Source organism: Podarcis filfolensis (assembly GCF_964270895.1).
Source record: "Podarcis filfolensis genome assembly, chromosome: 3".
Lineage (NCBI taxonomy): Eukaryota > Metazoa > Chordata > Lepidosauria > Squamata > Lacertidae > Podarcis > Podarcis filfolensis.
Window position 1 is genome coordinate 116,309,216 of NC_139606.1, and position 24,895 is coordinate 116,334,110.

The window sequence follows — 24,895 nt, forward strand, 5'->3', positions numbered from 1 at the left end:
GGATCAATAGACAGTGAAACGTCTGGGAACGTGGGGGGGGGGGGCAAGAATCTATAAGAGGAAGCTTCCAGACCTGGTCTGGTCAGTTCAATAATCCGAAATTTCAGACACCTGTGGATTTTGAAGAATGACTATATTTCAATTGGCATACTTTTTAAAAGAGTGCCACTCAGGTTGGTTACCATTTAAATGGAAGAACTGAATTTCTTCTCCCTCTCATTCCACCCCCCCATGTTTTGTGACTCTTCATTTTCCACATTTTGGCCCAGTCCTCCTCACTAGATTGTTTTGGGGAATCCTCACCCCCTTTTAGTCTTCCTTTCTAATGACGTTTTGGGCCTCTCCACAAACCATGCCGGCTGACACCTCCTTCTCATGGATGTGAGGTGCCATTTTTACTTCATTAGCAATAACATTCATGCTTAAAAATGAAAAACAGAGGGGAAAGGGCTTTTGGATCTGCTTTTATTGCAAGGCACAAGCTCATGTAAGCCTTGAAAATGTTGCTTTTTCAATCTGGATGCTTTGGAGAAGAAGTCCCTAGCTGGGGATCAAGCGGGATCCAGCGGCTCTCAAAGAGAGGGAGCATCTTCCACTTTTCAAAGGCATCTATCACTCCTCCCGTCTAAAACACAGAAACCAGCAACAAAAAGACAAGAGTTAACTCAGTTTCATAGCAAAGTGACCATGTTTGAGACATGAAAACACAAAGCAAGGCATGTTGGACCACAAGAAAGATTTCATGATAATAAACCATTGGGTAGGGATAGGGCTGTCTCAGTTTTTTATTTCCAGAAACTATGAATTAAATAGATTCACCTTCCGATGAGAATTAAATGCAGTCTCTCAGACACCCCTACCCCTGGGGGACTTTCTTTTTTAGTTATAATTAAATATGTCACAGAATAGTGAGTGAGCTTGCAAGGTCTCCAATATTCTCCTGCAGACTGGATGTTATGCATGGCAGGGATGTGTTGTCTTTGTGGCCCTGAGGAAGAGTTCTGGGGAAACAGGAAGCTTGCTCACCATTTTGTGACAATGTTTTGAGAAACACGGGAGAACTGGCACCCTGGGGTTCATTCCGTCCAGTTGCTAATTTCCCTGCCAGGACCCAAGACAAAAGTCTACTGCCTCAGGTTCTTTCATTAAAAGATAAAATGAGGCTGCTTGGAATTGAAAGTGGGAAATTTGGGGACTTCCGGGTTGGCGCCATCGCCGAATGGCGGACTCCCTCCGAGCTCCGGAGGGAGTCTGCTCGGCAGGGGCTGGGTTCTACCGCACCGGCGATGCGGGGACCCTTAGAAACCACGGCCACGGAGGCCGTGGACATGGAGACTCGGCTTGCACCGTTAGCGCCCTCCCGACTCGTGAAGGAGCCTTTTTAAAGGCTACGGATCGGGTGCCGGGGAGAAGCGTGGTGCCTTGAGTTTTCTGCTTCCCCTGCTGAGCGAAGCCGCATGCCATCCGGCGGAGAGCGCTGACTTCTTCCATTGAAAATTCGGACTTTTCAACAACAACCCGTGAGTAAATTTGGAAACCGGGCTCAAAAGGAGGAAAAAAAATTTTTTTTTTTTTTCGAATTGGATACGAGCGGGGGGGATCCAAAAAGGAAGTCAGTCCCCTCCCTATTGTAAACTTTCCAAAACAAGGACGGGGAAACCAAGACCCAAAAAGGCTTGCATTGCTGATAAAAATCCAAAATTTCACGATGGGGAACTACAAGAACTGTGCTGGAGGAGGAACTGGAGAAGGGAAACGCAACCCCCCCCCCTGGGAACCGGGGCGACTGAAGAGAGAGCCTGGTGAAAGGAGTCGGAGATTTTGACAGCTGTCAAAATAGATGTCAAAGTCGAAAAGCGGAGTGGATTTTATTATGAGAACTTGGCTGGTTAAATTTGATACAATTTGATACAACTTGTTAAAATTTGGATACAAAATGGCGAATATGGATAACAAATTGACTTTTGGATTAGAGGAAACAAAGTCACAACAATCCCCCTTGAGGAGCTTCGGGACATTACAAGGATTGGGAAAGTGGAAAAACACCAATGGAACTTTACAGGACTGGTTATCTTCTGGGAAAGCTGCAAAACGGAAATAACATCTCGTCTTCAGGGTGTTTTCTTTTTTGTTTTTTTAAAGGAGACAATAGATTTTTCTATTGAAGAAAGGAAGGGACTGAACGTAAGGTTTTGCCCCTGAATAACAACCATCCCTGCAGACTTACCAAACTTTCGAATTACAACGTTTTAGCAGCGGAACAAAGGGAAATTAGACTACAACCTGGAAAGAACAATGGAGGGAGTTCTATTACAGTTTTATTAAAGACTGAAGTTAAAGTTTTGAAAAATAATGATAATAATAATAATTTTGATTTTCAAAAAAATTTATTTTTAATTTTAAAAAGAAATAGCCAGCAAGGAGTTGGGGAAAAGTTGTGATTTATGGCCTTAAGAATTCCAGGCAGACACTAGGGGTTGATGGTCAGGGGGAAATTAAACCGGAGACAGGGGGGGGAGAACTAAAACTCCAAAGGCTTGCCAACTTTGTTATTTTTTGCTGAATTGGTCTATTATTCATTATATTTTTTTTATTTTCTACCTTTTCTGTTTCTATTATCTGGGGTGCTTCTTTTATTAAAAAATGGAAATTGTGGAATGACATGGGGTGGGTCTTGGGGAAAGAACACTGGGTTTTTTTTCTTTTTTTTTTTTTTATTATTATTAAGGGTAAAACAAATTAAGTTTCAATTTGAATGGGGAACTTGTTTGGCCAACAATATGAAAGGGGAATATGGTAGGGGTGGGGGAAGGGGGGAGTCCCGTAAAGTGATATTTTTTGTATTTTTGAAAAATTTTAATAAATATTATTTAAAAAAAAAAAAAAAAGAAAGTGGGAAATTTGCCTGGAATGTATGGGATGTGAAACTGAGGTAATCTTAAATGGTGGAGGGCAGGACACCACACAATGAGATTAACAATGGGTGAAGGTGCACAATAAATTAAATGTGCCCATCCGGTGTGGTTTAGGGATTTGGCAAAGGAGAACTGGCATAAGCTCACAGGACAAAGGGGCCAAAGACAGCTGGACCAGCCATGAGGCAGGAGAGGATCCTGCTTCTGGTGGCAGAAGCCCCTCAGACAACAAACCCATTGGTGCCCCTCCTGCCCCGCTGGATCTGCCTGTGGTGAAAGAACCCGGCACATCTTGCTCAAAATGGGCAACAATGGCAGTGCCGCTTCTGTGCCTGCAATCAACGGGGTATGGTGTGTGTCAGCGGCAGATCAGGCCATGGCAGGAGGAGCAGGTAGATGGGCTTAGGAGCCGTGCTGGCAGAATGGCAAAGCAGCAATTACCGTTTTGCATCAAGTGGCAAAATGGGATGTTCCACACTTGGCTGATTCTGGCATAGGTATTTTTATTTTTATATTTCCAATGGAGCAATTGTGCTTGCAGGCAAAGGATGATCAGTTTAGGGGACTCTGCATTGGGTACTTAAAATGATCAATCCAGGGGGTAATGGGAGAGGGGTAGGAGGTGTAAGCTGAAATTACCATTTGCAACAGAAATGATTATGAGCACAGCTTCCAATCCTTTTAGAATTACCGGGACAAGTTAGAGGGAAGCAAATACCATTGGCCCTATAGCATTGCCTAGCATTCTTAGGTTCCTGGTACTGTGCAGATCCTGTTCAAAGAGAGAAACAAACATAAGTGGGGAGAAGGAAGTTAATTCACAATAGAATGAAAGAGAGGAACAACTCCACAGCCCTTTGAACAGGAGTGGCTCTGTGACTCTCTGGGTGCTGTGGCATCCCAACTCCTACCCCTCACCCCCACCCCTTACCACTGGCCACTGGTGTTTACCACCCTTGCTACATTCACAAGAAGAAATAGTAGATGTGCTTATCCAGATATTTGCTCATGAGTGGAGGGTGTCAGTCCATGAAACACGACAGCAAGAAGTGAGGCACACATGGCTTATACGTTATAGAGAAACTAAAGCCTGGAACTGAAGCCATCAGAGCCCCAAGGACTACCCAGAATAAAAGGCTCTATATTACCTCAAGAAGCATTTCCCCACTAATTAGAAACTTTATACCCCAAATTTATTGGCAGACCTGTGGAAGAGACAAATCAAAATTTTATTTTGTAAAAAATATTCCATAAATCTGCATAGAATTCCATAAAATCTAACCCAACTGAGAAAAGAAGAGGCTACTTTTGTTTTTCCTTACCAGTTTTACATGTGATGCCATTTTCCATATATTAAAAAAAAAGGTAAAGGACTGTTTTGACAGTTAATTCCAGTTGCAGACAACTCTGGGGTTGTGCGCTCATCCCGCTTTACAGGCTGAGGGAGCAGGCGTTTGACCAGAGACAGCTTCCGGGTCATGTGGCCAGCATGACTAAGCTGCTTACCTTCCCACCAGAGCGGTACTTATTTATCTACTTGACTTTGATGTGCTTTCGAATTGCTAGGTTGGCAGGAGCTGTGACCGAGCAATGGGAGGTCACCCCGTCGTGGGGATTCAAACCGCCAACCTCCTGATCGCCAAGCCCATGAGGCTCAGTGGTTTAAACCACAGGGCCACCCACGTCCCTTTTTCCTTATATTACTCTGCCATAATGAAGACAACATGTGAACATCAAAGCACAGCTGTCCTCTGAAAGTCAGCTCTCCCTCCAAGTAATGTGTTTAAAAAATGTACATGAAAAAGTGTAATTTCATGACAATAGCATGAAAATATAGGTTATAATAGGGGAAATTGTATAGCAATGATGGGCATAATGGGGGAAATTCAGCAACACGGTGCATATTTTCCCTAGTAGACACACTTTGGTAGGCAATTTTGTCATATATATACATTTTTATGCAAAGAATTCCCACTAAAGAGATTACCACTAAAGAAACATCTCTAGGAAGAAAAGTGAGCTTCCTTTGCAAGGCCACAGAACAGCAACTGTACTCCTCTCCCTCTTCCACCCCATAATAGGCTGGCAGGTGTCCCTCTGACTTCTTCCTCTCCATTCCTTACGTGGGGAAGCCAGGAGCAGCAAAGAGAGAACTGCCAAGCACAGGTGAAGGATCTTCATGGCTCAGGATGAATTGTGGTGGCAAAGCCAGCTTTTAAGCTAAATGGAGCCCCAAAGCTTGCCAAGAGAGGGCAGGTAGGGAGAAGAAGATTTCATAATTGTAATTTCTTTGGGACGTTGTGACTTAGACTGACGTGAACGAGAACGTTGCCAAAATCACGTGCCTCTGGAAAAGCACTCCTGCATTCGGTCAGCCATAGCAGTTTCCACAGAAGTAAAATCACAAACATTCAGATGTTCTGTATTCATGTTTCAGAGCAAGATAGCTTGAATCAAATTAAACACTTATGAGGAGGATGCAATGCCCCACATAGGCAGTGCTAGGGGGATGTATCTCTCAGTTAAATGACTCACCCCTCACCTGTCCCCACCACATTGCTGGACCCTTGCGGTTATGTGAAGGAACGGCAGTTTTCACATGCTCGCCTCCCACAATGATTATTCTTAGTAGTAGCCCGTGCATTCCTCCCCCCAAAAATGTTTAGGATTACTCTCATTTTCCTACTCATATTCAAATACTGCTCCTCAATCTGGCAAAACTTAGATTCACAAAATGTTTAGGGGTATGCGGACCCCTGCATCCCCCCCAGGAAATAGCACAGGTAGTAGTAATAGCTTCAAACAGTTCTTCCAGAAAAAAAGATTCAAGTCCATTGATTGAATAGGTTGAGTGGGACATGCAGGGCAAGGAGATTTCAAAGGCGCAGTTCGAGGTGACTTAAAGTAATTACATCATGGCACTGCAAATATTAAGCTGGAATATTAATGGGATGAATTCCCCCGAGAAAAGATGAAGAGTCTTTCATGTATTAAAAAAGGAACAATTGGACTTGATTTGCCTACAAGAAACACATGTGATAAGGCTACATAGGAAAATATTGGTAAATAAAAGATTGGGACAGGAATTTATTTCATCAGACAAAGTAAAAAAAAGAGGAGTAGTACTTTATGCAAAGGAAAGCCTATCACCGAAATTTCTTTTTAAAGATGATCAAGGAAGATTTGTAGCAATTGAAATCCAATCGCAAGGAGAGAAGTTTTTGATATTAGGTATTTATGCACCAAATGAGGGGAAATCGGAATTCTTTAAGAAGCTACATGAGACTCTGATGGACTATATGGACTACAATATGATTTTGATGGGGGATATGAATGGAGTAGTGTCTACAAATATGGATAAAGCACAGAGACAGGTAGTTACTAAGGATGGTAGATTGCCAAAGACTTTCTTTGATATGACTGACAATATGGACTTTGTTGATATTTGGAGAATTAAAAACCCTTTGGGAAGAGAGGGAACCTTCTTCTCTGAGGCCAAAATGACATGGACAAGAACTGACCAAATTTGGATAACTAGAGGGCTGGCTCCAAAGACTAGAAAGGCGGAAATATGCCCCAAAATGTGCTCCGACCATAATGCTGTAAAGATGGAATTGAAATTAACACCAACTGGTTCCTTCAGGTGGAGGATGAATGACACATTGTTTAGGAACAAAGAAGTGACCAAGAAGGCCCCCAAAACTTTGAGAGACTATTTTGAGATAAATATGAATACCACTGTAGAAAAAAGAATAATTTGGGACGCAAGTAAAGCGGTCATGAGAGGATTCTTGATACAACAGAATGCGATCCAAAAGAGAGTCCAAAATGAGAAAAAAGACAAGATCTTGGAGAAAATAAAGGAAGGAGAGAAGAAACTGAGAGCGAAGCCAAAATCGCAGGAGATTTTGAAAGAAATAAAGTTACATCAAGTACAATATATGAAAATGATAAATCAAGAAATAGAATGGAAAATTAAACAGATGAGACAAAAGACATTTGAATCGGCAAACAAATGTGGTAAACTACTGGCTTGGCAAATGAAAAAAAGACAGAAACTTAACACTATTACAAATTTGGATGTAGAAGGGAAAAACATACAGAATCCAGCGGAGATCAGAAAGTGTTTTCAGAGGTATTTTAAACAACTATATACACAGGAAACTCAGAAACAAATGGATATAGACAGTTTTTTGAAAATAAATGGACTACAAAAAATCTCTCAAGAAAATAAGTTAATGTTGAATTATAAAATAACGGAGCAAGAGATAGAAGGGGCCATCCAGAATATGCAATTGGGTAAATCCCCAGGACCGGACGGTTTGACTTCAAGATATTACAGAACCTTGAAAGATTGGATAATACAGCCTTTAATGGAAGTGTGTAATGGAATACTGGAAGGGAAAAAGGCACCAGAGTCGTGGAAGGAAGCTTATATTACACTTATACCGACAACAGAGTCTGAGAAGACACTGCTTAAGAATTACCGCCCCATATCTTTGCTTAATGTGGACTATAAAATCTTTGCAGACATCTTGGCTAAGACTAAAAAAAGTATTAGTAGAAGAAATCCATAAAGACCAAGCTGGCTTTCTCCCGGGTAGACACTTGTCTGATAACACGAGGAACATAATTAACATTTTAGAAAAGTTACAAGTGAATATTAATACCAAAGCAGTTTTGATATTTGTGGATGCGGAGAAAGCTTTTGACAACATTTCTTGGAGTTTTATGAAGAAAAATTTACAGGGGATGGGGGTTGGTCAAGGTTTTGAAAATGGTATAGGTGCAATTTATTCAGAACAAAAGACCAAATTAATTGTGAATAATGTGGTGACGGAAGAATTTAAGATAGAGAAAGGAACACGACAAGGTTGCCCAATCTCTCCATTGCTTTTTATATCGGTCCTGGAGGTTCTTCTAAACATGATCAGAAGGGACCAAACAGTTAAAGGTATACAAGTTGGAGCTAAACAGTACAAACTGAAAGCATTTGCTGACGATTTGGTATTGACACTACAGGAGCCAGAATCTAGTACTAAAAGAGTACTGGAATTGATTCAAGAATTTGGACAAGTAGCGGGATTTAAGTTGAATAAGATGAAAACTAAAGTCTTAGAGAAAAATCTAACAGTGATGGAGAGAGAAAAGTTTCAGAAGGAGACAGGGTTAACATTGGTTAAGAAAGTGAAATACCTAGGGGTTAACATGACTGCCAAGAATGTGAATCTGTTTAAGGATAACTATGAAAAATGTTGGAGGGAAGTGAAAAAGGATCTAGAAATATGGTCAAACCTGAAGTTATCATTGCTAGGCCGAATTGCTGCGATAAAGATGAATGTATTGCCAAGGATGTTGTTTTTGTTTCAAACATTGCAAATATTAGATAAAACGGAGTGTTTCAAGACGTGGCAGAGAGATATCTCTAGATTTGTCTGGCAGGGCAAGAAACCTCGAATAAAATTTAAGATATTAACCGACGCTAAGGAAAGAGGTGGATTTGCCCTGCCAGACTTAAAACTTTATTATGAATCAGCCGCTTTTTGCTGGCTGAGAGAATGGATGCATCTTGAGAACACGGATGTGTTGGATTTAGAAGGTTTTAACAACATTTTTGGGTGGTGTAATGGTTTTAGGGGTTGCTCGTGCGTAAGTTACCGCCGCTCTGGGCTAGGTTGCCTGGTTAAACCTTTTCTGTCTGGACAGCCATTCTCTCCGTGGCTGTTCAGTCGCTAGCAGAATCCGTCAGTGGGCGTTTCTTGAACCTCTTCCAGCAAAGAAGTTCTTTGACGCCAAGTCGCCGCCTACTCTCCCTGCGCGGAAGTCTTCTGCGCACGGTGGGTGTGGGCAGCGGAGGACCCGTGCTCTCCTCGCTGGTCTCATGCGAGGAGTCCTGGAGCTTCCTCTCTGCTTCCCCCATCGGCCCCCCTCTATCCCTGGTGTTACGCTGATTTTCTTCCCCAGCCGGAGAGCTGCCTCTCTCCCTGCTTGGCCCTTCTCCAGCATCGCTGTGGAGCCTTGCCTCCTCCTCTAGTTCCGATGGCAGTTCCCTGACAGGTGGCATCCATATTTGTGGTATGATAAGGTCAAAGCACATAAAGCATTTAAAAATCATATTGTCAGAAAAGCACTGTTTAATGTTTGGATAAGATACAAGGATTTGCTTGAAAATAAAACCCCAAGGTAGCTGTCACCAATGGAAGCGAAAGCTCAGAAAAAGCTCAATATGGAGGCCAAATGGCCGAAATATTGGGAAATTCTGGAACAAGAGGGAGACAGATTAAAACTGCAGAGTTTTGAAAAATTAAAAAATAGAGTGCGAGATTGGCTTCACTATTATCAGAGAATGGAGGCATACAATTTAGATAAAAAAATTGGCTTCCAGGTGGAAAAATCAAAATTGGAAACAGAACTGTTAGATCCCAAAACTAAGAATTTGTCAAGAATGTATAACTTGCTGTTGAAATGGAATACTCAGGATGAAACGGTGAAATCTGCTATGATTAAATGGGCACAAGATGTTGGACACAATATCATGATGGCTGACTGGGAACAGTTATGGACCACAGGTATGAAGTTCACGGCATGCAATGCCTTAAGAGAGAATATAATGAAAATGATATACAGGTGGTACATGACACCAGTCAAGCTTGCGAAAATTTATCATTTGCCCGATAATAAATGTTGGAAATGTAAAGAAACTGAAGGTACATTCTTTCACCTCTGGTGGACATGCCCAAGGATTAAGGCTTTCTGGGAGACGATCTATAATGAAATGAAAAAGGTATTTAAATATACCTTTCTGAAGAAACCAGAGGCCTTTCTCCTGGGCATGGTCGGCCAATTGGTGCCAAAGAAGGTAGCATACTTTCTTTATGTATGCTACAACAGCAGCAAGAATACTTATTGCAAAGTATTGGAAGACACAAGATCTACCCACCCTGGAAGAATGGCAGATGAAGGTGATGGACTATATGGAACTGGCAGAAATGACTGGCAGAATCCGAGACCAGGGAGAAGAGTTGGTGGAAGAAGACTGGAAGAAATTTAAAGACTATTTACAGAAACACTGCAAAATTAATGAATGTTAGAATGATGTTGGAATGAATTTATGTGACTTTAGCAGAAATGTTATAAAGATTTAGGAAAAACAGACTGTGTCTGATCCTCTTTCTTAATTCCCACCCATGTCTTAAAGCCATTATATTCCTTCAGAAACAGAAATAACCAAAACAAAACTCATTATAGTCATTATGTAGGTTGATTAGGCAGCCTGCAAGATTTACAGTTGTATTAATTGTGCTTTTCATTAATTAAACAACCACTGGCAGTACAAAGTATCTCTAATGCAACCTTTTTATTACACAGAATGTCATTTTCATAGAGCAGTGAGTACCAGCTACCTGTTCCATTCATTACACAAAGCATCAATTACTTAAGTGGTCCCTGAATACACCGTCCTTTGATTGCAAGCTTAATTGGTTGTGCAGCCAGTTGTTTTCATACTTTGTCCATTGCAAAAGACACCTATGGCAGAATCAGCTTAGGGTGGCACATCCCGTATTGCCCCAAATGGCAGTGATCTTGTCCAAAATTAGTGCTGATGATGCTGGTGCTTCTCTTCCACTGGCAGAAGCAGCAGGGCAGGAGGGGCACCCATGGGCATTGTGCCTGGTTGGGGGCTTCTGCCACCTGGAGCAAGCCGAAGGCTCAGTGGTTTAGACCACAGGGCCACCCGCGTCCGTTAGCTGAGGATTAGGTTCCATATATTCCTTGCAAAGTGTTCCACATTCAGTTCCAATCACCTTGCGCGTGAAACACCAGGCCCGAGCATGAAAGCTCAAATAAAACCTCAAAGCAGAGAAGGTTAACTCATTGGCCTTTGAATTTTTCTGATCTGGAGATCCCTGATCTTTAGCCACAAATAACAGTGACTCCATGGAGCGCAGGACAGAAGAGCGAAGCGGCTTCAGAAACAAGGTTGGGAAGGGGGAAAGGGGGCTTAGTCATCTTCAAGGGTGGAAAGGAGAAAGGAAAGGCCAGGTTGGCCAGTTATGATGGGGTGCAGAGTGGACATGGCAGGTGTAGCAAGCAGAGAAGCAGAGCCCCTCCTGTTTGAAAATATTTTTGTAAGTTGCCTTGAGTCTTGTCTGGAAGAGGTGTCTGAGAAATAGGATGATTGCAAGAATGAGAAAAAGGACAAGAGAGCATGTGAAGATGGCCCTTCCTTCAACTAAGCAAAGAGTCCATCATTTCACCTTTGAAATCTCCTTGCCCTGCATGTCCCACTCAACCTTTTCAATCGATTGACTTGGATCTTTTCTTTTTGAGGAACTCTTTGAAGCTATTACTACTACCAGTGCTTTTTGCGTGTGCAGACCCCCCAAACCACCTCCAAAATAAATCACACAGGGAACAGAATATTTGTTTAGGGTTTTTGGCATTAATTTGGCCACAACTTTATTGTTTACAACATGTGAGGGGTTGCTTAGGCATTGGTTCGGTCTACCTGAACCTGCACTGGCAGGAACTGGACTGACAACTGGAACCTCCAGAAGTCAGTAAGGGAAAACATACTGTGGGAGCACAGAGGCAGATTTCCACCAGATGTTCCCAGGAACTCTGGCATGGCCCTGCCCCTGAGAGGGGATCGGACAGAGCAAATCGAGCCCCTGGATTCCTTTAACGGAATTCCCCAGCAGCAGCAACAAAATTGAGGGGCAGGCACAGCCAATCCACAATCCCCTCCACCAAACAATGAACCAATGCCTAACCGCCAACCTTACAAATTTGTGACAATTTGATACACGGTAGGCAAAAACCAAATGGCACCAGCCAATCAGCCAAGTGGCAAAATTCCCACCGGGCCCCTGCTCCAAAAACAGAAGACCCCTAGACAGGCATAGCAAGATCAAAAACGCAACCTAAAATTATAGGGAGGGAGGGAGATCCGCTGGCCCAGTAATAAAGGGGCGACCAATGAAGCAAGGAGGTCATCGAAACGGGCCCGCCCCTGCAACAAGAAGGCAGTTTGGTGATCTCACCACAACACGTGGCTCTCCATGATTTGGAGGACACGATTTCCTGGGGTGTCGCAGGGGTACGCATACCCCTAAACATTTTGTGAATCTACGTTTGGCCTCATTGAGGGGCATTATTTCAATATGATTAATTTTTTTTTGAAAAAAGCAGACTACTACTAAGAATAATCATTGTGAAAAACATCTTCATGTATGCGACAACGGCCATGAGAGTTTTAATAGCACAAGGATGGAAGACTGAAGAAACCCCAATTAAAGAAGCATGGCAAGAAAAATTGATGGACTATGCAGAACTGGCAAAACTGTCATACAAGCTATGAGACAAGGATAACTGTGACTTTAAAGATGAATGGGAACCCTTTACAAAGTATTTGAAGACGCAACAAAGCGAACTGGATTCCTTGGCTGGTTTTGAATAAACATTCACAAACTTTTTATTGATAATTATTACTTAAATTGTTTGAGGATCTATACAACTGTGTAACATGCAGAAAACAGCATTTTTAGAGAAATCAAAGACTGAAACTGAGGGAAGTCGGGGGGTGGGATCTGTGGGGGGAAGGAGGGGGGGAGGAAAAAGAGGGAAAATAAGGATGATATGTTTCTGGATAATATGTTTTGTTTTACTTTTGAATAAAAAAGTAATTTAAAAAAAGAATAATCATTGTGGGAGGAGAGCATGTGAAAAGTGACCTTCCTTCAGATAACCGCAAGGGTCCAGCAATGCGGTGGGGACAGGTGAGGGGTGAGTCATTTACCTGAGGGATACACCCCCCAGGCACTGCCTATGTGGGGCATTGCATCCTCAGCATAAATGTTTCGTTTGATTCAAGCTATCTCGCTCTGAAACATGAATACAGCACAACAGAATGTTTGTGATCTTCTGTGGAAACTGCTATGACTGACCGAATGCAGGAATGCCATTCCAGAGGCATGTGATTTTGGCAACGTTGTCTTCCACGTCAGCCTAAGTCACAACGTCCCAAAGAAATTACAATTATGAAATCTTCTTCTCCCTACCTGCCCTGTCTTGGCAAGCTTTGGGGCTCCATTTAGCTTAAAAGCTGGCTTTGCCTGGCTTTGCCACCACAATTCATCCTGAGCCATGAAGATCCTTCACCTCTGCTTGGCAGTTCTCTCTTTGCTGCTCCTGGCTTCCCCAGGTAAGGGATGGAGAGGAAGAAAACAGAGGGACACCTGCCAGTCATTTGTGGGGTGGATGAGGGAGAGGAGTACAGTTGCTGTTCTGTGGCCTTGCAAAGGAAGCTCACTTTTCTTTCTAGAGACGTTTCTTCAGTGGTAATATCTTTCGTGGGAATTCTTTGCATAAAAATGTATATATCTGACAAAATCGCCTACCAAAGTGTGTCTATTAGGGAAAATATGCACTGTGTTGCTGAATTTCTCCCATTATGCCCATCATTGCTTTGCAATCTCCCCTAATATAACCTTTATTTTCATTCTGTTTTCATGAAGTGACACTTTTTCATGTGAAGTTGAGTAGACACATTTTTCAAAAAACATTACTTGAAGGGAGAACTGCCTTTCAAAGGATGGCTGTGCTTTGATGTTCACATGCTAACTTTATTATGGTGCATGACATGTAAAAGTGGTAAGGAAAAACAAAAGTAGCCACCTCTTTTCTCAGTTTGGTTAGATTTTATGGAATTCTATGCAATTCTATGGAATACGTTTTAAAAATTTCAATTTGCCTCTTCCACAGGTCTTTCACTAAATTTGGCATATGTCGTGTCTAATTAGTGGGGAAGTTTTCCTGATGTAATATACAGCCTTTTATTCTGGGTAGTCCTTGGAGTTTAGTTTCTCCATAACTTATAAGCCATGTGTGCCTCACGTCTTGCTGTCGTGTTTCATAGACTGACACCCTCCACTCATGAGCAAATAGCTGGATAAGCACATTTACCCTTTCTTCTTGTGAATTTAGCAAGGGTGGTAAACACCAGTGGCCAGTGGCAGGGGTGGGGGTAGGGGTGGGAGTGGGGATGCCACAGCACCCAGAGAGTCACAGAGCCACTCCTGTTCAAAGGGCTGTGGAGTTGTTCCTCTCTTTCATCCTTTTGTGAATTAACTTCCTTCTCCCCTCTTATGTTTGTTTCTCTCTTTGCACAGGATCTGCACAAGACGATGAACCTAACAATGGTAGGCAATGCGTAAAGCCAAAGGATTTTGTGGCTTTCTTTCTGCCTATTGTGAATTAACTTCCTTCTTCACACTTACGTTTGTTTCTCTCTTTGCACGGGATCTGCACAAGACGATGAACCTAACAATGGTAGGCAATGCGTAAAGCGAAAGGATTTTGTGGCTTTCTTTCTGCCTATTGTGAATTATCTTCCTTCTCCACACTTACGTTTGTTTCTCTCTTTGCACAGGATCTGCACAAGACGATGAACCTAACAATGGTAGGCAATGCGTAAAGCGAAAGGATTTTGTGGCTTTCTTTCTGCCTATTGTGAATTATCTTCCTTCTCCACACTTACGTTTGTTTCTCTCTTTGCACAGGATCTGCACAAGACGATGAACCTAACAATGGTAGGCAATGCGTAAAGCGAAAGGATTTTGTGGCTTTCTTTCTGCCTATTGTGAATTAACTTCCTTCTCCACACTTACGTTTGTTTCTCTCTTTGCACAGGATCTGCACAAGACAATGAACTTAACAATTATGACGAGTGTGAAAGGAGCTCTGGTATTTGCATAAGTGGAGGTTGTCCATATAATTCTCAATACATTGGAATGTGTGATGATGATCTGTTCTGTTGCAGAAGGTAATTTATTCTTGCCAAAGGAGAATTACACCTCCTGCCCCTCTCCCTTCAGCCTCTGGATTGATCATTTTTTCATTTCATTTCATTATTTCATTTCATTTCATTTTAATGTTTGATGCATTATTGTATTTTATTATTTTGTTGGAAGCCACCTAGAGTGCTGGGGAAGCCCAGCCAGATGGGTGAGGTATAAATAATAAATTATTGTTATTACTATTTTTATTATTATTATTATTATTATTATTATTATTATTATTATTATTATTATTAGGAGCCTCTGATTTGGGTGGCTGCCACCCTAAATTAACACCCCTTCTCAGACTGAGGCTAAGGGACCCACAGAACTAAGAAATTAGTTTCATTATGTACAACCTGGAAAACTTTAGGATGGCTTGTCACAATTAACTATTGATCAGTCTGCATGTTTACAATAATCTGTCTGATTCCAGTTTAGCATCCTTTAACGTAGCATTCATCCGCTGTTAAAATCCATTAGACTTTTCCATCACAACCCTCTTATATCCAATTTGTTAATTACATATATTACTTTCATAGGTCAATGAGTACCAGCTACCTGCTCCATTAATTACCCAAAGCATCGTTTACCTAAATAGTTAATTGCTCCACGTAGCAAATGCAGAGTCCCCTAAGTTGACCATCCTTTGCCTGCAAGCTCGATTGCTCCATTGCAAAACAAGGACAAAAAAATCTATGGTAGAATCAGCCATGGGCGGCATATCCCATTTTGCCGCTTGAGGCGAAGTAAGAATTGCTTCTTTGCCATGCTGCTGGCAACGCTCCTGACCCAATTTACCTGCTCCTGCTGCTATGGCCTGATCTGCCACTGCCACACAATCTATCCTCATTGGCAGAGAAGCAGCAAAGCCTTCGTTGCAAATTTTAAGCAAGATGGTGCTGTGGTGCTTCACCACTGGGAGAGCCAGTGGGGCAGGAGGGGGATCAAGGAGTGTGTTGTCTACAGGGCATTTATTGTTTGTCAAAGTGATAAACAACTACCTGACATTCAGAAGACATCTTAAGGCAGCCCTGTTCAGGGAAGTTTTTAACGTGTGATATTTTACTGTAGTTTTGGTTTCTATGGAAGCCGCCCAGAGTGGCTGGGGAGGCCCAGCCAGATGGGCGGGGTATAAATAATAAATTATTATTATTATTATTATTATTATTATTATTATTATTATTATTATTATCACCTGAAGCAGGGTCCTCACCTGCCTCATGGCTGGTCCAGCTCTGCAATCAGTGATGTCTTTTAGATATAAAGAATTTGAAAGAAGGAATTTTGTCCTGGGTCGTTGCAGAGAAATTTGCAACTGGACTGAACGAACCCCAGGGCGCCAGTTCTCCCGTGTTTCTCAAAACATTGTCACAACATTGTGAGCAGGCTTCCTGTTAACCCAGAACTCTTCCTCAGGGCCACAAATTCCTGTCAGGCATAACATCCAGTCTGCAGGAGAATTTTGGAGACCCTGAAAGCTCGCTCACTATTTCTTGTTATTTTTAAATGCCCCTAGAAAACAAAGTCCTACAGGGGTAAGAATGGGCCAGAAATTGGATTCAGTTCTCATTGAAAGGTAAATCTCCGTGATTCATAGTTTCTGAAAACAAAAAACTGAAATTGAGACAGATCCCTACCCAATGGGTTATTATCATGAAATGTTTCTCGTGGTCCAACATGCCTTGCTTTGTATTTTCGTGTCTCAAACATGGTCACTTTGCTATGAAACTGAGTTAACTCTTGTCTTTTTGTTGCTGGTTTCTACATTTTAGACGGGAGGAGTGATAGATGCCTTTGGAAAGTGGAAGATGCTCCCTCTCTTTGAGAGCCGCTGGATCCCGCTTGATCCCCAGCTAGGGACTTCTTCTCCAAAGCATCCAGATTGAAAAAGCAACAGTTTCAAGGCTTACTTGAGCTTGTGCCTTGCAATAAAAGCAGATCCAAAAGCCTTTTCTCCTCTGTTTTCATTTCTAAGCATGAGTGTTATTGCTAGTAAGAAGCCAAAATGGCACCTTACGTCCATGAGAAGGAGGTGTTAGCAGGCATGGTTTGTGGAGAGGCCCAAAACGTCATTAGAAAGGAAGACTAAAAGGGGGTGAAGATCCCCCAAAACAGTCTAGTGAGGAGGACTGGGACACAATGTGGAAAATGAAGAGTGACAAAATATGGAGGGTGGAATGAGAGGGAGAAGAAGTTCAGTTCTGCTTCCATTTAAATGGTAACCAACCTGAGTTGCACTCTTTTAAAAAGTTTGCCAGTTGAAATATAGTCATCCTTCAAAACCCACAGGTGTCTGAATTTTGGGATTATTGAACTGACCAGACCAGGTCTGGAAGTTTCCTCTTATGGATTCTTGCCCCCTCCCCCCACAGTATTGCAGGTTGGGAAGTGTGGCGATCACACAGGGTCCCCGGACATTTCACCATCTATTGATCCCTGTGCCACCACTTTATTTCTTGCCACCACCACCCAGGGCCTACCTGGTAAAATACTGAGTCCAGTCAGGGTTAAGTTGGAACATAAACTTCTGTTTATTTATTGCAGTTTAACAAGCGCGTGGTTTCATAAACGGTCTCAGTGAATTACAATCATGGGGTGCCTAACCAGACCTATAACTTCTGCTACCTGCTCTCACTCACTAAACCACCTCTCAGATATTTACTTGTCTTCCTTATTTCACTACACTAACTCAACCTACCCATAGACTCTATCCCAATTCACTCCTACTCCCACCAACCACCCCACTCCCAATGAACTCCTCCCTTTGCCCCTCCCAGAGCTGGTTTTATAGTCCCTCTGACTCCACCCCCCCCGAGTTCTGATAGGGTAACCTGTTTAACTATTTCACCTCCAGCACTCTCATATGTTAATGTCACAAGAAGTAGCCCAGGCTTTTGCAGAAATTAGCTCCACCAAGCCCACTCATTACAGTATATTAGGCATAATTGCATGCACATGTGCCTACCAGGAAGAATTCTTCATCCTAGGATCCCATGGCACCCAGTCTGGTGAGATAAGAGAATGCAAATAATAACAATAACAATAGCAATAACAATAATTTATGATTTATACCCCACCCCTCTGGCTGGGTTCCCCCAGCCACTCTGGGCGGCTTCCAACAGAATATTAAAATGCAATAACCTATTAAACATTAAAAACTTCCCTAATCAAGGCTGCCTTCAGATGTCTTCTAAATGTTTGGTAGTTGTTTTTCTCTTTGACATCTGGTGGGAGGGTGTTCCACAGGGCAGGTGCCACTACCGAGAAGGTCCTCCACCTGGTTCCCTGTAACTTGGATTCTCGCAGTGAGGGAACCGCCAGAAGGCCCTCAGCACTGGACCTCAGTGTCCGGGCAGAACGATGGGGGTGGAGACGCTCCTTTAGGTATACTGAACCAAGGGTGTTTAGGGCTTTAAAGGTCAACACCAACACTTTGAATTGTGCTTGGAAATGTACTGGGAGCCAATGTAGGTCTTTCAAGACCAGTGTTAAATGGTTTCGGCAGCCGCTCCCAGTAACCAGTCTAGCTGCCGCATTCTGGATTAGTTGTAGTTTCCAGATCACCTTCAAAGGTAGCCCCACACAGAACGCATTGCAGTAGCCCAAGTGAGAGATAAGTAGAGCACGCACCACTCTGGTGAGACAGTCTATGGCCAGCTAGGGTCTCAGCCTGCGTACCAGATGGAGCTGGTAAACAGCTGCCCTGGACACAGAATTGACCTGCTCCTCCATGGACAACTGTGAGTCCAGAATGATTCCCAGGCTGCACACCTGGTCCTTCAGGGGCACGGTTACCCCATTCAGGACCTGGGAGTCTTCCACACCTGCCCGCCTCCTGTCCCCCAAAAGCAGTACTTCTGTCTTGTCAGGATTCAACCTCAATCTGTTAGCCGCCATCCATCCTCCAACCGCCTCCAGACACTCACACAGGACCTTCACCGCCTTCACTGGTTCTGATTTGAAAGAGAGCTAGAGCTGGGTATCATCCGCATACTGGTGAACACCCAGCCCAAACCCCCTGATGATCTCTCCCAGCTGCTGCATGTAGATGTTGAAAACATTTGCCCTCAGATCTGTGGACCAGACCCGGAGACAGGGATAGTCCTCAAACAACGACTAAACCTGCCTCTTCGGTAATGACATAGTCTGGTCTTAGCGTAACTTCTCATCCTACCCCTAATCACTGAGATCGGTTCTCCCAGTGCATCCCCCCCCCCACAGCCATTTTGTTGGATGGTCTACCCCCGCCACTTAATGGATCCAAATGCAATTCAGCAGAACCACCTGCTACATCAGGGCCCAGTACGGGCCACATGATCTCCTGCAATGATTTTGCAAAGTTTTTTGCAGATAAAGTCACTCAGATTCAAGAAGAGGTAGACTCCACCATGGGAGAAGGGCCAGGGCGAGAGAGTGCTAGAGTCCTGTCTAGTCAAGTTGCGTGGGATCAATTCCAATCTGTTACCTCTGAGGATATGGACAGGCTGCTTGGACGAGTGAAACCAACCACCTGTCTCATTGATCCTTGCCCATCCTGGCTTATAAAAGCTAGCCGGCAAGGGTTGGGCGATGGACTTCGTGGGGTGGTGAATGCTTCTCTCTGTGAGGGAGCCTTCCCAGACCTGCTGAAAGAGGCGGTTATGAAGTCAGTGAAGGTCCTTTGTGAGTGTCTAGAGGTGGTTGGAGATGGATGGCAGAGTGGGGGTGAAATGGGATAGAGTCTGTGGGCAGGTTGAGTTAGTGTAGCAAGAGAAGCTGAGTCAGGAACAGTTAGGAGTTAGGAAGACAAGTAAATATCTGAGAGGTATTTTAGTGAGTTAGACGATTTATGAAACCACACGCTTGTTAAATTGCAATAAAAAAACAGAGGTTTATGTTCCAACTTAACCCTGACTGGACCAGGTAGGGCCTGTGTGGAGGCAGCGAGAAATAAAATGATAGCACAGGGATCAATAGACAGTGAAACGTCTGGGAACGTGAGGGGGGGGCAAGAATCTATAAGAGGAAGCTGCCAGACCTGGTCTGGTCAGTTCAATAATCCCAAATTTCAGACACCTGTGGATTTTGAAGAATGACTATATTTCAATTGGCATGCTTTTTAAAAGAGTGCCACTCAGGTTGGTTACCATTTAAATGGAAGCAGAACTGAACTTCCTCTCCTCTCATTCCACCCCCCATGTTTTGTGACTCTTCATTTTCCACATTGTGTCCCAGTCCTCCTCACTAGATTGTTTTGGGGGATCCTCACCCCCTTTTAGTCTTCCTTTCTAATGACGTTTTAGGCCTCTCCACAAACCATGCCTGCTAACACCTCCTTCTCATGGACGTAAGGTGCCCTTTTGGCTTCACTAGCAATAACACTCATGCTTAGAAATGAAAAACAGAGGAAAAAAGGCTTTTGGATCTGCTTTTATTGCAAGGCACAAGCTCATGTGAGCCTTGAAAATGTTGCTTTTTCAATCTGGATGCTTTGGAGAAGAAGTCCCTAGCTGGGGATCAAGCGGGATCCAGCGGCTCTCAAAGAGAGGGAGCATCTTCCACTTTTCAAAGGCATCTATCACTCCTCCCGTCTAAAACACAGAAACCAGCAACAAAAAGACAACAGTTAACTCAGTTTCATAGCAAAGTGACCATGTTTGAGACATGAAAACACAAAGCAAGGCATGTTGGACCACAAGAAAGATTCCATGATAATAAACCATTGGGTAGGGATAGGTCTGTCTCAGTTTTTTATTTCCAGAAACTATGAATTACATAGATTCACCTTTCGATGAGAATTAAATGCAGTCTCTCAGAAACTCCTACCCCTGGGGGACTTTCTTTTTTAGTTATAAATAAATATGTCACAGAATAGTGAGTGAGCTTGCAAGGTCTCCAATATTCTCCTGCAGACTGGATGTTATGCACGGCAGGGATTTCTTGTCTTTGTGGCCCTGAGGAAGAGTTCTGGGGAAACAGGAAGCTTGCTCACAATTTTGTGACAATGTTTTGAGAAACACGGGAGAACTGGCACCCTTGGGTTCATTCAGTCCAGTTGCTAATTTCTCTGTATGCACCCAAGACAAAAGTCTACTGCCTCAGGTTCTTTCTTTAAAAGATAAAATAAGAATGAAGCTGCTTGGAATTGAAACTGGGAGGTTTGCATGGAATGTATGGGATGTGAAACTGAGGTAATCTTAAATGGTGGAGGGCAGGACACCACACAGAGTAAGTGCCCAGCATCTGTTAAAGCTGCAGAATAGACATCCCTTAGGCACTGAGATAAACAATGGATGAAACTGCACAACAAATTAAATGTGCCCATCTGGTGTGGTTTAGGGATTTGGCAAAGGAGATCTGGCATAAGCTCAGAGGGCAAAGGGGTCAAAGACAGCTGGACCAGCCATGAGGCAGGTGAGGACCCTGCTTCTGCTGGCAGAAGCCCCTCAGACAATAAACCCATTGGTGCCCCTCCTGCCCCGCTGGTTCTGCCTATGGTGAAATAACTCGGCACCATCTTGCTTAAAATGGGCAACAATGGTAGTGCCGCTTCTGTGCCTACAATCAACGGGGTATGGTGTGTGTCAGCGGCAGATCAGGCCATGGCAGGAGGAGCAGGTAGATGGGCTGAGGAGCCGTGCTGGCAGAATGGCAAAGCAGCAATTAGCATTTTGCATCAAGCGGCAAAATGGGATGTGCCACCCTTGGCTCATTCTGGCATAGGTATTTTTATTTTTATTTTTATTTTTGCAATGGAGCAATTGAGCTTGCAGGCAAAGGATGATCAATTTAAGAGACTCTGCATTGGGTACTTAAAATGATCAATCCATAGGGTAATGGGAGAGGGGCAGGAGGTGTAATTCTCTTTTGGTGAGCTGAAATTACCTTCTGCAACAGTTAGGCGAAAAGTAGCACCTTCCAATTCTTTCATAATTATTGGGACAACGTTTATGGTAGCAAAGACCTTTGGCTTGACCGCATTCAACAGCATTGATAGGTCGCTCATCTGCTGATCCTGTGCAAAGAGAGAAACAAACATAAGTGGGGAGAAGGAAGTTAATTCACAATAGGATGAAAGAGAGGAACAACTCCTCAGCCCTTTGAACAGGAGTGGCTCTGTGACTCTCTGGGTGCTCTGGCACCCCAACTCCTACCCCCCCACCCCAGCCTCCCTGCCACTGGCCACTGGTGTTTACCACCCTTGCTATATTCACAAGAAGAAATGGTAAATCTGCTTATCCAGCTATTTGCTCATGAGTGGAAGGTGTCAGTCCATGAAACACGATAGCAAGAAGTGAGGCACACATGGCTTATACGTTATAGAGAAACTAAAGCCTGGAACTGAAGCCATCAGAGCCCCAAGGACTACCCAGAATAAAAGGCTCTATATTACCTCAAGAAGCATTTCCCCACTAATTAGATACTATATACCCGAAATTTATTGACAGACCTGTGGAAGAGACAAATCAAAATTTTATTTTGTAAAAAATATTCCATAAATCTGCATAGAATTCCATAAAATCTAACCAAACTGAGAAAAGAAGAGGCTACTTTTGTTTTTCCTTACCAGTTTTACATTCGATGCCATTTTCCATATATTTAAAAAAAGGTAAAGGACTGTTTTGACAGTTAAGTCCAGTTGCAGACAACTCTGGGGTTGTGCGCTCATCCCGCTTTACAGGCTGAGGGAGCAGGCGTTTGACCAGAGACAGCTTCCAGGTCATGTGGCCAGCATGACTAAGCTGTTTACCTTCCCACCAGAGCGGTACCTATTTATTTACTTGACTTTGATGTGCTTTTGAATTGCTAGGTTGGCAGGAGCTGTGACCGAGCAATGGGAGGTCACCCCGTCGTGGGGATTCAAACCGCCAACCTTCTGATCGGCAAGCCCAAGAGGCTCAGTGGTTTAAACCACAGGGCCACCCACGTCCCTTTTTCCTTATATTACTGTGGCATAATGAAGTCAACATGTGAACATTAAAGCACAGTTGTCCTCTGAAAATCACCTCTCCCTCCAAGTAATGTAATGTGTTTAAAAAATGTACCTGAAAAAGTGTAATTTCATGACAATAGCATGAAAATATAGGATATAATAGGGGAAATTGCATAGGTGTTAAGGGCATAATGGGGGAAATTCAGCAACACAGTGCATATTTTCCCTAGTAGACACACTTTGGTAGGCAATTTTGTCAGATATATACATTTTTATGCAAATAATTACCACAAAAGAGATTACCACTAAAGAAACGTCTCTAGAAAGAAAAGTGAGCTTCCTTTGCAAGGCCACAGAACAGCAACTGTACTCCTCTCCCTCTTCCGCAAAACAATCGGCTGACATGTGTCCCTCTGTCTTCTTCCTCTCCATCCCTTACCTGGGGAAGCCAGGAGCAGCAAAGAGAGAACTGCCAAGCACAGGTGAAGGATCTTCATGGCTCAGGATGAATTGTGGTGGGAAAGCCAGGCAAAGCCTGCTTTTAAGCCAAATGGAGCCCCAAAGCTTGCCAAGAGAGGGCAGGTAGGGAGAAGAAGATTTCATAATTGTAATTTCTTTGGGATGTTGTGATTTAGGCTGACGTGGAAGAGAACGTTGTCAAAATCACGTGCCTTTAATATAGCATTTGTCTGCTATATCCATTTGAGTTTTCCATTAAAACTTTATTATTTCATCCATTACGTAAAAACTGCATCGATACAAACTCATCTCTTCTCCCTTCCTCTTCCCTCCCTTCTGTGTCTTAGAGCCATTCTATTCCTTCAGAAACAGAATTAACCAAAACAAAACTCATTATAGTCATTATGTAGGTTGATTATGTAGGTGGAAGCTACAAATATGAATCTGACCAAACTGCGGGAGGCAGTGGAAGACAGGAGTGCCTGGCGTGCTCTGGTCCATGGGGTCATGAAGAGTCGGACACGACTAAACGACTAAACAACAACAAGGTTGATTATGCAGCCTGCAAGATTTACAGTTGTCTTAATTAGGTTTCTCATTATTTAAACAACCACTGGTAGTACAACGTATCTCTAATGCAACCTTTTTATTACACAGAATGTCATTTTCAAAGAGCAGTGAGTACCAGCTACCTGTTCCATTAGTTACACAAAGCAAGGAGAGAAGTTTTTGATATTAGGTATTTATGCACCAAATGAGGGAAAATCGGAATTCTTTAAGAAGCTACATGAGACTCTGATGGACTATATGGACTACAATATGATTTTGATGGGGGATATGAATGGAGTAGTGTCTACAAATATGGATAAAGCACAGAGACAGGTAGTTACTAAGGATGGTAGATTGCCAAAGACTTTCTTTGATATGACTGACAATATGGACTTAGTTGATATTTGGAGAATTAAAAACCCTTTGGGAAGAGAGGGAACCTTCTTTTCTGAGGCCAAAATGACATGGACAAGAACTGACCAAATTTGGATAACTAGAGGGCTGGCTCCAAAGACTAGAAAGGCGGAAATATGCCCCAAAATGTGCTCCGACCATAATGCTGTAAAGATGGAATTGAAATTAACACCAACTGGTTCCTTCAGGTGGAGGATGAATGACACATTGTTTAGGAACAAAGAAGTGACCAAGAAGGCCCCCAAAACTTTGAGAGACTATTTTGAGATAAATATGAATACCACTGTAGAAAAAAGAATAATTTGGGACGCAAGTAAAGCGGTCATGAGAGGATTCTTGATACAACAGAATGCGATCCAAAAGAGAGTCCAAAATGAGAAAAAAGACAAGATCTTGGAGAAAATAAAGGAAGGAGAGAAGAAACTGAGAGCGAAGCCAAAATCGCAGGAGATTTTGAAAGAGATAAAGTTACATCAAGTACAATATATGAAAATGATAAATCAAGAAATAGAATGGAAAATTAAACAGATGAGACAAAAGACATTTGAATTGGCAAACAAATGTGGTAAACTACTGGCTTGGCAAATGAAAAAAAGACAGAAACTTAACACTATTACAAATTTGGATGTAGAAGGGAAAAACATACAGAATCCAGCGGAGATCAGAAAGTGTTTTCAGAGGTATTTTAAACAACTATATACACAGGAAACTCAGAAACAAATGGATATAGACAGTTTTTTGAAAATAAATGGACTACAAAAAATCTCTCAAGAAAATAAGTTAATGTTGAATTATAAAATAACGGA

At 42.8% G+C, this 24,895-nt stretch overlaps 2 long non-coding RNA genes across 2 annotated transcripts in view; both read right to left on the bottom strand.

Annotated features, from left to right (window-relative positions):
• Nucleotides 1-448: 448 nt before the first annotated feature.
• The window catches only part of LOC310758797, a 118,450-nt gene continuing 94,003 nt past the window's right edge, over nucleotides 449-24,895 (bottom strand). Inside the window, exons 2-3 of the long non-coding RNA XR_014545916.1 lie at nucleotides 3,555-3,687; nucleotides 449-625 (exon numbers count right to left, since the gene is read on the bottom strand). This is a non-coding gene — a long non-coding RNA (uncharacterized lncRNA). The remainder of the gene's footprint in view (nucleotides 626-3,554; nucleotides 3,688-24,895) is intronic.
• Nucleotides 20,149-21,751, bottom strand: LOC310758853. The gene is made up of 2 exons (XR_014546009.1): nucleotides 21,620-21,751; nucleotides 20,149-20,325 (listed from the first exon to the last, which is right to left on the bottom strand). It is a non-coding gene; the product is annotated as an uncharacterized lncRNA (long non-coding RNA).